General features: G+C 33.4%; 1 long non-coding RNA gene across 1 annotated transcript; it reads right to left on the reverse strand.

Annotated features, from left to right (window-relative positions):
* Window positions 1-8,428: 8,428 nt before the first annotated feature.
* LOC125618051 lies at window positions 8,429-9,704 on the reverse strand. Its single transcript, XR_007349274.1, has 3 exons — window positions 9,693-9,704; window positions 9,015-9,027; window positions 8,429-8,581 (listed from the first exon to the last, which is right to left on the reverse strand). It is a non-coding gene; the product is annotated as an uncharacterized LOC125618051 (long non-coding RNA).
* Between the last annotated feature and the right edge of the window lie 1,061 nt (window positions 9,705-10,765).

Below are 10,765 nucleotides of genomic sequence, written 5' to 3' on the forward strand. Positions count from 1 at the left end.
CTGTTGCACCCGCCTTCTGCAGTCTGTTCACATCTGGGAGCAGCGTTGGTACATGGTCAGGTTCATTCACTGTAACTGCCAGGTGGTGTCCCAGGCGGTGAGTGGACCGTGGCTGATCCGCTGTCTCCTGACAGTACTGGAAGTACTCTTTATCCTTGCAACCTCAAGCTTAGCCATATATACATATATACAATCTTATGATCGAGATGAGTGTCCAATTCTGAATACGCCCTAATCAGAGCACTACGCGTTGTAGCACAATGTCATATGAAGTAACTCTGGCCATCATTCTACTGTTCCTTCTACTTATAAACATATCATTTCCTATGTCAATCCTTATTGCAACTCAACAATTCATAGGATCACTACACCAACGTGACCACTAGCAATAATGTGATTCATCTCAACACTAGCAGAAACAAATAGAGCTCCTTTTGACCTGACAGAAGGAGGAACTTGTACCAGGATTTAACCTAGAATATGTGCGGGCCCCTTTGCCTTATTTTTCATGGCCTAATACACTCAAATCATTATAATAAACGCTTTAACCACAACTCTTTTTCATAGGAGTACTCTTCAACCCACCAATCCCTGAAATCTTTACATTCAGTTTTGCATTAAAAACCCTAGTACTAACTTCAATATTTCTATGAATTCAAGCATCATACCCATGATTTTGATACGGCCAACTCATACACTTATTATGAAAAAAAAAACTTTTTACCCCTAACACTAACTCTATATGCATATGACACATCTATCTCCCTGCTCATTGTCATGACATGTGTTCTCCTAACCTAAAGAAATATGTCTGACAAAAGAGCTACTTTCATAGAGTAAATAATAGAGGTTTAAACCCTTTTATTTCTTGAACCATAGGATTTGAACCTAACCTTAAGAATCCAAAATTATTAAGGGTACCTTATACACCATGTCCTATTAGTAAGGTCATATAAATAAGCTATCAGGCTATTCCCCAAAAAAATGTTGGTTTATACCCTTCCTGTACTAATTAATCCCTAATTGCCTCTACCATCAATTTCACCTCATTTTCAGGAAATTTAATGGCACTATTTAGTTCCCACTGAATACTTACCTCAGTAGGACTAGAAATAAGCATACTAGATATTATCCCTATTTTAATTAACAAAGCAAACCCTCAATCCACAGAAAATGCATCCAAATATTTCTTAATTCAGGCTCTAGCATCATCAGTTTTATACACTCAGGACAATGAACTCTAATCAACTCACCCAACCAAATTTCACCCCTAATATTTGCTGTAGTGCTGTCAATAAAAATGGGACTAGTTCCATTTCACCTATGAGACCCAAAAGTTACCCAAGGAGTTCCACTTATATCAGCAATAATCTGACTACAATGTCAAAAATTGCCCCAAACTCCATTATGTTTCAAATTGGCCCCTCAATCAATTTGTCCTTATCATAATGATAGCAATGATAATAATAGCAATTCTGTCTAATGTATGAGGAGGCTGAGGAGGACTCAAACAAACCAATCTACAAAAAATCCTAGCCTATTCATCAATCACCCACATAGGCTGAATAATAACAATCATGACATTGAATCCCACATTGACTATAAATCTGATTATTTATATTATATATAAAATCAACATGTTCATATTAATCCATTAAAACAAGAAAACCACCACCCTTTCACTCTCCAACATATTAAACAAATTTCCTCTACTAATTTCAATAATTCTTATTGTACTTATATCTCTAAGCAAACTTCCCCCACTAATTGGATTCACCCCAAAATGAGTTATTATTAAAGAACTTGTATCAAGTAGCAATGTCATTATATCTATATCAATACCAATAACAGCCTTACTAAAACTGTATTTCTATATACAACTTATCTACTCAACATCGCTAACACTATTTCTATCATTCAACAATTCTAAAATAAAATGACAATTCGAAACACAAAAATAAACCCTCTCATGCCAACTCTCATAATTATATCAACCCTCTTCCTTTCCCTTATACCTTAGCTATCAATCTTAAGCTAGGTTTTACATTAAATTTAGACCAAGAGTCTTCTAAATTTAATTTAATACTTAAGCAAATACTAATATTTAATTCCTACAATCAGGACTATGTATCTCACATCAACTGAATGCAAATCAATTACTTTAATTAAGCTAAGACCTAAACTAACTATCTTAATTCTCTAGACTGATGGTATTTAAACCCATAAAAATTTAGTTAACAGCTTAATGCCAAACTGACCTGGCTTCGATCTACTTCACCTGCCATAAGAAAAAAAAAAAAAAGGCCTAAAATCTGTAACATTGTTACTAGGGAAAAATAGCTCTGCCAAATTGTACCCCTGCCCTACCTTACCTGTACATAGGAAGAAAATGAGTGAGTTGACAAAAGTGGCAGAAGTGAGCATGTGCCTGCTCTGGGCCATAGACCATGTGGTTGAGCAACCGCTAGTCCCTTGGTGCTTAAAGTCTGGTAAACCACCCTCAGGTTCCTATGTACTCTAGAGAATCTTCCCAGTAGCTCAAAAGGTTTTAACATCTTTCAATACAAACCTGAAAGTCTGTCAGTTCCTACAAGCAACAACTTGTTTTGGACTCCTTTGAATCCCTTATTTTAATATCATTTTCTACATAGTTCCCAAAATCCATGTCCTAAATTCCTGTTTCGTCTTTATCAAACCAGGTGCAAATCCAGATATTTTGTTTTCTTCTGGGAAAACAATGATTCCTACCCAACTCAGTTTTTCCTCTTCAAATATGCCCTCCCTCTATTAGTTCTATTATGATCCTCTACCTCCAGGTTCACTTACTAATTCTCTTCCTATCATCCATGTTTAGGCTCACTAGATTCACTCTTCTATTTTATTGTTAAAACACTCACCAATGGTATGGTAATTCAGGAGAGTATTTAGCTTACTATTAAGCAACATGAATTCAAATGACATTACTGTTACTTTCTACAACCAGATAACATCCTTTAATATACTTAAGGTTCAGGTTGTCCATCCTAACAACCATTTGGGCAGAATGTTTAAAATATTTTGAAGTATTAGCGGTTTCTTTGACTAATGAGTTTTTAAAATTCTGTTATTCTATGTTATTTTGATTTTGTCTAGAGAAAAAAAGTAGTACTGAGCTGACAGTAAGTTTTTAAAGGACCAAAAACCAATGAAAGCAGTAGAGAAAGTTAAAATTATTTTAAGAAAACATTATAGCTGTAGAAAAGGCATAAATAATGAACAAAGAAAAATCTTTCTAGAACTAGGCAGGGGTGCTAGCCTGAAGCAAAAATCAAACTGTGAAATCAAGAACTAGAATAACCAATTAAACTATTCTCTAAGTAATTATTGAAGAAGAGTAATGTAATTAATAACTATATATTATTAATAATAGTAATCATTAATAACAACTAATAATTATATATATAATCACAGTCAAGTCATAGGTATTCTTCACTTCCAGGAATGGAGTGAGGAGTGGAGCAAGTTTTAGGAGCTGAAATCTTTGAGGGAAAGAATATAATAATAATTCATTGTTTTCCATTTGCTACAGAATTTGGACCTGGACATGCTAGAACTTCTGCAAACATTCTAGTAAAAATATCTAGTCATTTTACAATCATTTAAAAATATTTTGTACCATGGGTTTTACTTTTTTTTGAATTCTGACTTTATATTTTTATTTTATGTTTCTATAAAGCTTCTTTATTTCTGGTTTAGCATTTCAAGTTTGCTTTTATTTATCGTTTCTACACATTTAGTTTTACATGTTTCTTAGTTATGCTTTTTGAATTATTTCTGCTTTTTTAACTTTATATTTAATGTACTCAGCCTGGTTGATCATTAATTAGGAAACTTATATTACTCATTTTTAGACTTTCAAAAATAAATAGAAGACTATGTGTTCTCTCAGTATAATTTTACTGTATTTACTGTAAGATATTTCTTTGTAGCAAAATATTTTGATATTATTCCAAATTCCTCTTTAATCTGAGGGCTACAGAGAAAAATGTTTTGTTCTTTTTTTCCACTCAAGTACATTTAGAGTTAGTTGTTGTTGGTTATAATGGGCAGGTCTATGTATTTGTGGAGTACACAATTTCATAAAGTTGTATAAAATGTGCATATATTAAATATAAAAATTTGAATTTTTCTTGGCACCTCCAACTAAATTTGAATTGCAAGTATGTACCCATTGGATTTTTATGTACTCACACTACCCAAATGCCAGCTAACTAAAACTACCCTGACAATCAAGTGGTCATTAACAAATTTATGGTTCTAAATACCACATTATTGATGACTTATTTGTATTTTCCAACTTTTGTTTCCAACTACAGACCTAATGATTTAGACTAACAGTATTCTGCTATGCTAGTACTGTGGCCCATACCAATGTTTTAATGTTATTAAATTATTACAGTGTAATCTACCTTATATACTTTTTTCACAATTTTTTATTGGCACATTGTAGTTGTACACAATGGTGAGATTTGTCATTACATAGTCATGCATTCACACACTACACAATATAATTTGGCCAATATCACTCTCTAACACTTCCCCCCTCCTTCCCTTACACCCTCCCCTTGATCCCTTTTCTTTACTGATCTCCCTTTTATTTTCATAATTTTGGCCCAACATTTATCTACCTTTTTCCTCTCTAGCTTCTTCTTGTGAGAGAAAACATACATCACTTGACCTTATGAGTTTGATTTATTTTGCTTAACATAATCCATTTTGCTGCAAAGGACTAATTTAAGTTTTCTTTCTGGCTGAATAAAATTCCACTGTGTATATACAGCACATTTTCTTCATCCTTTCACCTGTTGATGAACACCTAGGCTGGTTCCTTACTTTGGCAATTGTAGATTGTGCTGTTAAAAACATGAATGTACATGTGTCACTCACTGTAGAAAGGTGACGTTAATTCTTCAGGATAAATACTGAAAGATGGTATAGCTGGGTCATGTGGTGGTTCCATGCCTAGTATTTTGAGAAACCTCCATACTGATTTCCATAGTGATTGTACTAATTTGCCATCCCACCCCCAGTACAAGTGTTTCTTTCTTTCCACATCCTCACATATATTGTATGTGTATTCTTGATATCTGTAATTCTGACTGATTTCAGTGTAGTTTTGATTTCTGTTTCCCTTATTGCTAGTGTGTGGAGCATTTTTCATATATTTGTTGGCCATTTGTATTTCTTCTTTGGAAAACTGTCTGTTTACTTCATTTGTCCACTTACTCATTGGGTTATTTGATTTTTTTTGGTGTAAAGTCTTTGAGGTTTTTATGTATTCTAGGTATTATTTCTCTGTCAGAAGAATAACTAGCAAAGATTTTCTCCCATTTTATAGGCTCTGTGTTTACATTCCTAGCTGTTCCCTTTGCTGTGTAGAAGCTTTTATTTTTCCCCATTGGATGTCATTCTATGTATTAATTGCCGACATTATTTCCCAAGATCATCTTGTATTTTCCTTACTTTAGGCCCAGAATCAGTCATTTTTTCCCTAAAAACTCTGATTCCTATTAAGGACAAAGATGTGGGCACTATCTATATGAATATTGTCCTTGGGTTTGTCATGTTAAGTATATATTTTATGTAACATACAAAGGTGAATATGTATTTCATATAGATATCAGGCAAGAAGGACTTATATATGTTAGGGATATTTATCCAAATGTTTCATATGTACATATGTACATTAAGTATATTTAGTACAGCATTATCATACCAAATTGGAGATAGTCTAAATACTCTTCAATAAGAAAATAGTTCTATTTTCATATCCATAAAATAATGTAGCATGCAACCACCATTTTAAACTATTAGATCTACAGTGTCCTAATTATTTCACAAGTATAATTAAAGTACTCTAGATTAATGACATATCTGAAGCAAATTTATTCTAATACCTGCATCAACTGCTGAGGTGCAAAAGGAAGCTGCCTGCTACTGGCACTGTATCTTGTTACCAGCAAAGTTATTGTTTGCTACATTTTTATTTTTTGTTCCCAGTGCATGGGTTCTCAGAGAGAGGGCCATATAATTAATCTGAATGTCACTAAGGGATTACATAAGGGGATCCATGTTCCACAAGTACTTCAGTGTGTTTCGTAAAACCTATTAGAATGGTAACACAGGAACTGTGATAAACTAAACAAGGAATTGGCAAAACTTTTCTACAGGCCACATAGAAAATATTTTAGGCTTGGTGAGCCAGAAGTTCTCTGTGGGTAAAGTCTGAAATCTGCTGTCAATGATAAGTGAATGTGCATGAATGTTTCCAACAAAACTTTATTTTCAGGGGATAAGAAGCATAGCACAGTGGTAGAGCACTTGCCTAGAAGGCATGAGGGCCTCAGTTCACAACCACTACAAAACAAAACAAAAATATTCCATTTATAAAAACAGGCAATGGACTGAATTTGGTGCAAAGGACTGCTAATGCTGTGAATCTTCCTTTCAGTGGTACTGTGCACACATGACGTGTTCCTTTTTATAGATGATGGTGTGGTTGTGCAAACCATAAACATAATTTCACAAAAACTTAGTTAATAAAATAAGATGATTTTCCAAATTTCTCTCCTTTGTTAGTATTATTGAATTAATAATCAATGTCACTGCTTATGTTGTATATTTGACAAGATTAAAATATGCTAGAATTAGAGCAATATTATAATTCAAGAAATAGTACCCTCCAAATTTTTATCTTTCTGTGCTCTTTATTCATTAATATGAGCAAATTAATAGATTTTATAAGAAATTGGTAAGAAATATTCAAGGGTTCTTCAGTGTATAATTTTATGAATTTACTCCTTAAAACCTTGGTCTAGTATTTTTAGGGATCAGATATATATAATTTTTAAAATATTTGAATTGTTATAAGTACATTACATAATAATTACATAAGAATTGAAAAATATAGTTGAACCAGATAAAAACTAGATCATATTTATGCCACTTAATATGATGGCATTGATAGGTAGGTCTGTACTCACTAACTGATTGTCCATTTTTTTCTAAGTACTTGGGTCAACCTCAGGGCATGCTGGACCACTGAGCTGTATCCCACACCCTCCCTCATTCTTAAACTCTCTCTCATGATTTTCTCTCAAGCACTCCCGCAAAGTTGTTTTACTCATAGTTATCACTGATTTTCATTTTAGCAAATCTAGATATAACCTCTTGCACTGCATTTTACATGTATACATTGAACAATGAAACATCCACCTCTAATTCCAAGAATTCTCAAACTACTTAAATGGGTGTAGACTCCATGTAAATAAGCAGTTTTGAAAATGACTTCTCTTTTACAACCACACCTGGAGGTATGTATCACCCTCCATCCCATCCAAATAATATTAATACAACTAAGAAAAATCAGAACAAAGTGTAAAAACAAGAACAGCCTATTGAAAATGGGGAGAAACTTTTTAGTTTGAGTCCATCCCATTTATTAATTCTTGGTTTAAATTCTTGCATTATAGGAGTCCTATTAAGGAAGTTGGAGCCTAATGCGACATGATGAAGATTAGGGCCTACTTTTTTTTTTATTAGACACAGGGTTTCTGATTTAATTCCTAGGTCCTTGATCCACATTGAGTTGAGTTTTGTGCATGGTGAGAACAGAGGCTTAATTTCATTTTGTTGCATATGGATTTTCAGTTTGCCCAGCATCACCATTTGTTGAAGAAACTATCTTTTCTTCAATGTATGTTTTTGGTGCCTTTGCCTAATATAAAATAATTTTAATTTTGTGGGTTAGTCTCTGTGTCCTCTATTCTGTACCATTGGTCTACCAGTCTGTTTTGGTGCCAATACCATGCTGTTTTTGTTACTTTTGCTCTGTAGCGTATTTTAAGGTCTGGTGTAGTAATGCCACCTGCTTCACTCTTCCTGCTAAGGATTGCTTTAGCTTTTCTGGGTCTCTTATTTTTCCAGATGAATTTCATGACTACTTTTTCTATTTCTATGAGGAATGCCATTGGAATTTTGATCAGAATTGCATTAAATCTGTATGGTGATTTTGGTAGTATGATCATTTTGATAATATTAATTCTGCCTATCCAAGAGCAAGGTAGAACTTTCCATCTTCTATGGTCTTCTTTGATTTCTTTCTTTAGGATTCTGTAGTTTTCTTCACAACCAAAGAAACAATCAGGGAGGTAAATAGAAAACCTACATCTTGGGAGCAAATGTTTTACCCTTCACACATCAGATAGAGCACTAATCTCTAGGGTATATAGAGAACTCAAAAATCTAAATATAAAAGACAAAGAAAACAAATAAATGGCCAAGGAACTGAACAGACACTTTTCAGAAGAGGACATACAATCTATCAACAAATATATGCAAAAATGTTCATCATCTCTAGCAATTAGAGAAATGCAAATCCAAACTAAAGTTTCATCTCTCTCCAGAGAGAATGGCAGCTATTAAAAATACAAACTGCAATAAGTGTTGGCAAGGATGAGGGGGAAAAAACACTCATACATTGCAGGTGGGACTTTAAATTAGTGCAGCCAATATTGGGAGCAGTATGGAGAATCTTGGAAAACTGTGAATGGATGTTTATAGCAGCACAATTCATATAGCTAAACTGTGGAATCAATCTAGATGCCCTTCATTAGATGAATGGATTTTTAAAAATGTGGTATATATACACAATGGAATATTATTCAGCATTAGAAGAGAATGAAATCATGACATTTGCAGGTAAATGGATGGAGCTGGAGAATATAATGCTAAGGGAAGTTAGCCTATCCCCCCCCCCAAAAAAAAAAAGAAAAGAAAAACAGATGCCAAATGATTTTTCTGATTTAAGGATGTTGATTCATAATATCCTGTTTGGGGTCAGGGGATGGGAGGATTAAATGAACTCTAGATAAGGCAAAGGGAAAATGGAGGTGGAGGGGAAGGGAGTTGGGAGAGGGGTAGGAAAGACGGTGGAATTCAATTGTCATCATTATCCTAAGTACACATGTGAAGACACTAAGAATGTGACTCTTCTTTGTGTACAACTAGAGAAATGAAAAATTGTGCTTTATATGTGTAATATGAATTTTAATGCATTCTGTTGTTATATAGAACAAATTAAAATTTGAAAAATTAAACAAAATCCTGATTATATTTTTATTTCATGTTTTATTTTTTATAAAGCTAATCATATACTTCTGGTTTAGCATTTCAAGTTTTCTTTTCTTTGTACTTTATATACATTTGTTTTTTCATGTATTTTAGTATTTCATTGGTAATTATTTCTACATTTTTAAACTGTTTCAATGTACTCATTCTGGTTGATCATTAATTAGTAAACCTATATTACTCATTTTTAGACTTTCAAAAATGAATACATAAGACTATATATTTTATCTTAGGACAACTTTAGCTACATTCACTGTAAAATATTACTTTATAGCAAAATATTTTGCCACTATTCAAAATTCCTCTTATTCCCGAGGCTATATAGAAAAAGGCTATATAGTTAAGTTTTTCCACTAATGTGGATTTAGACTTTATTTTTTGGTGGTGATGATATGTGTGCATGTCTGTGTGTGTGTGTGTGTGTGTGTGTGTGAACACAGATTTCACAAATTTGAATAATGTGAACATATATTAAAACAAAAACTATTTCTTGGCATCTACAGCTAAATTTGAAGTGCAAGTACACAACCATTTGATTGAGTTTTATGTACTCAAATCACCCAAGTGCTAGCTGATTAAATAGTACCCTAAAAGCCAAATAGTCATTAATAACTTTAGGATCTAAATATCACATTATTGATAGCTTATTTGTATTTTAAAATTTTTACTTCCAAATATGGACCTAAAGATTAGGTTGATATTATTTTGCTATGCCATTTCTGTGACCCATACAAATATTTTAATGTTTTTACAATTATTATGATGCAATCAACCTAATATATTTTTTCACACAATTTATACTAGTATATTATAGTTGTACATAATGATGGAATTTGTTGTTACATATTGATTTATGCACACAATTTAAAAATATTTTGGCTAATATCACTGCCTGGCATATGCAGCCTCCACCCCTTGGTCCCATTCTTCTACTGATCTTTCTTTGCTTTTATGAGATCCACCCCACATTTCTTTGTCTTTTTCCTCTCTAGTTTCTGCTTATGAGAGAAAACAGGATCCTTGACCTCTGAGTTTGACTTACTTTGTTTAACAAAATGTCCTCTAGTTCTATCCATTTTCCTGCAAATGGTATGATTTCATTTTTCTTCATGCTGAATAAAACTCTATTGTGTCTATACCACATTTTCTTCATCCATTCATCTGTTGATGGAAACCTAATCTGATTCCATAGTTTGGCAATTGTGAATTGTGCTGTTAAAAACATGATATGCATGTGTCACTGTAGAGAGATGACATTAATTCTTCAGGATAAATACTGAAAGATAGTAGAGCTGGGTCATTCCATGCCTAGTATTTTGAGAAGTCTCCATATTGATTTCCATAGTGGTTGTACTAATTTTCCATCCCACCAACAGTACAAGTGTTCCTTTTTCTCCACATTCTCATGTTTATTATATGAGTGTCCTTGATGTCTGTCATTCTGACTGGCTTGAGATGAGATCAGTGCAGTTTTGTGTGGGGAGCCACTCCTGAGCTATTTGAGCATCTTTTTTGGCCTTGGAGCCAAGGAGCTTTTGGTGTGGCATTGCAAGCTACTTTGTGGCTCCTTCCACTTAATGGATTGTGCAATGCAAGT

Source organism: Marmota marmota, unplaced genomic scaffold, assembly GCF_001458135.2.
Source record: "Marmota marmota marmota unplaced genomic scaffold, marMar, whole genome shotgun sequence".
Taxonomy (NCBI): domain Eukaryota; kingdom Metazoa; phylum Chordata; class Mammalia; order Rodentia; family Sciuridae; genus Marmota; species Marmota marmota.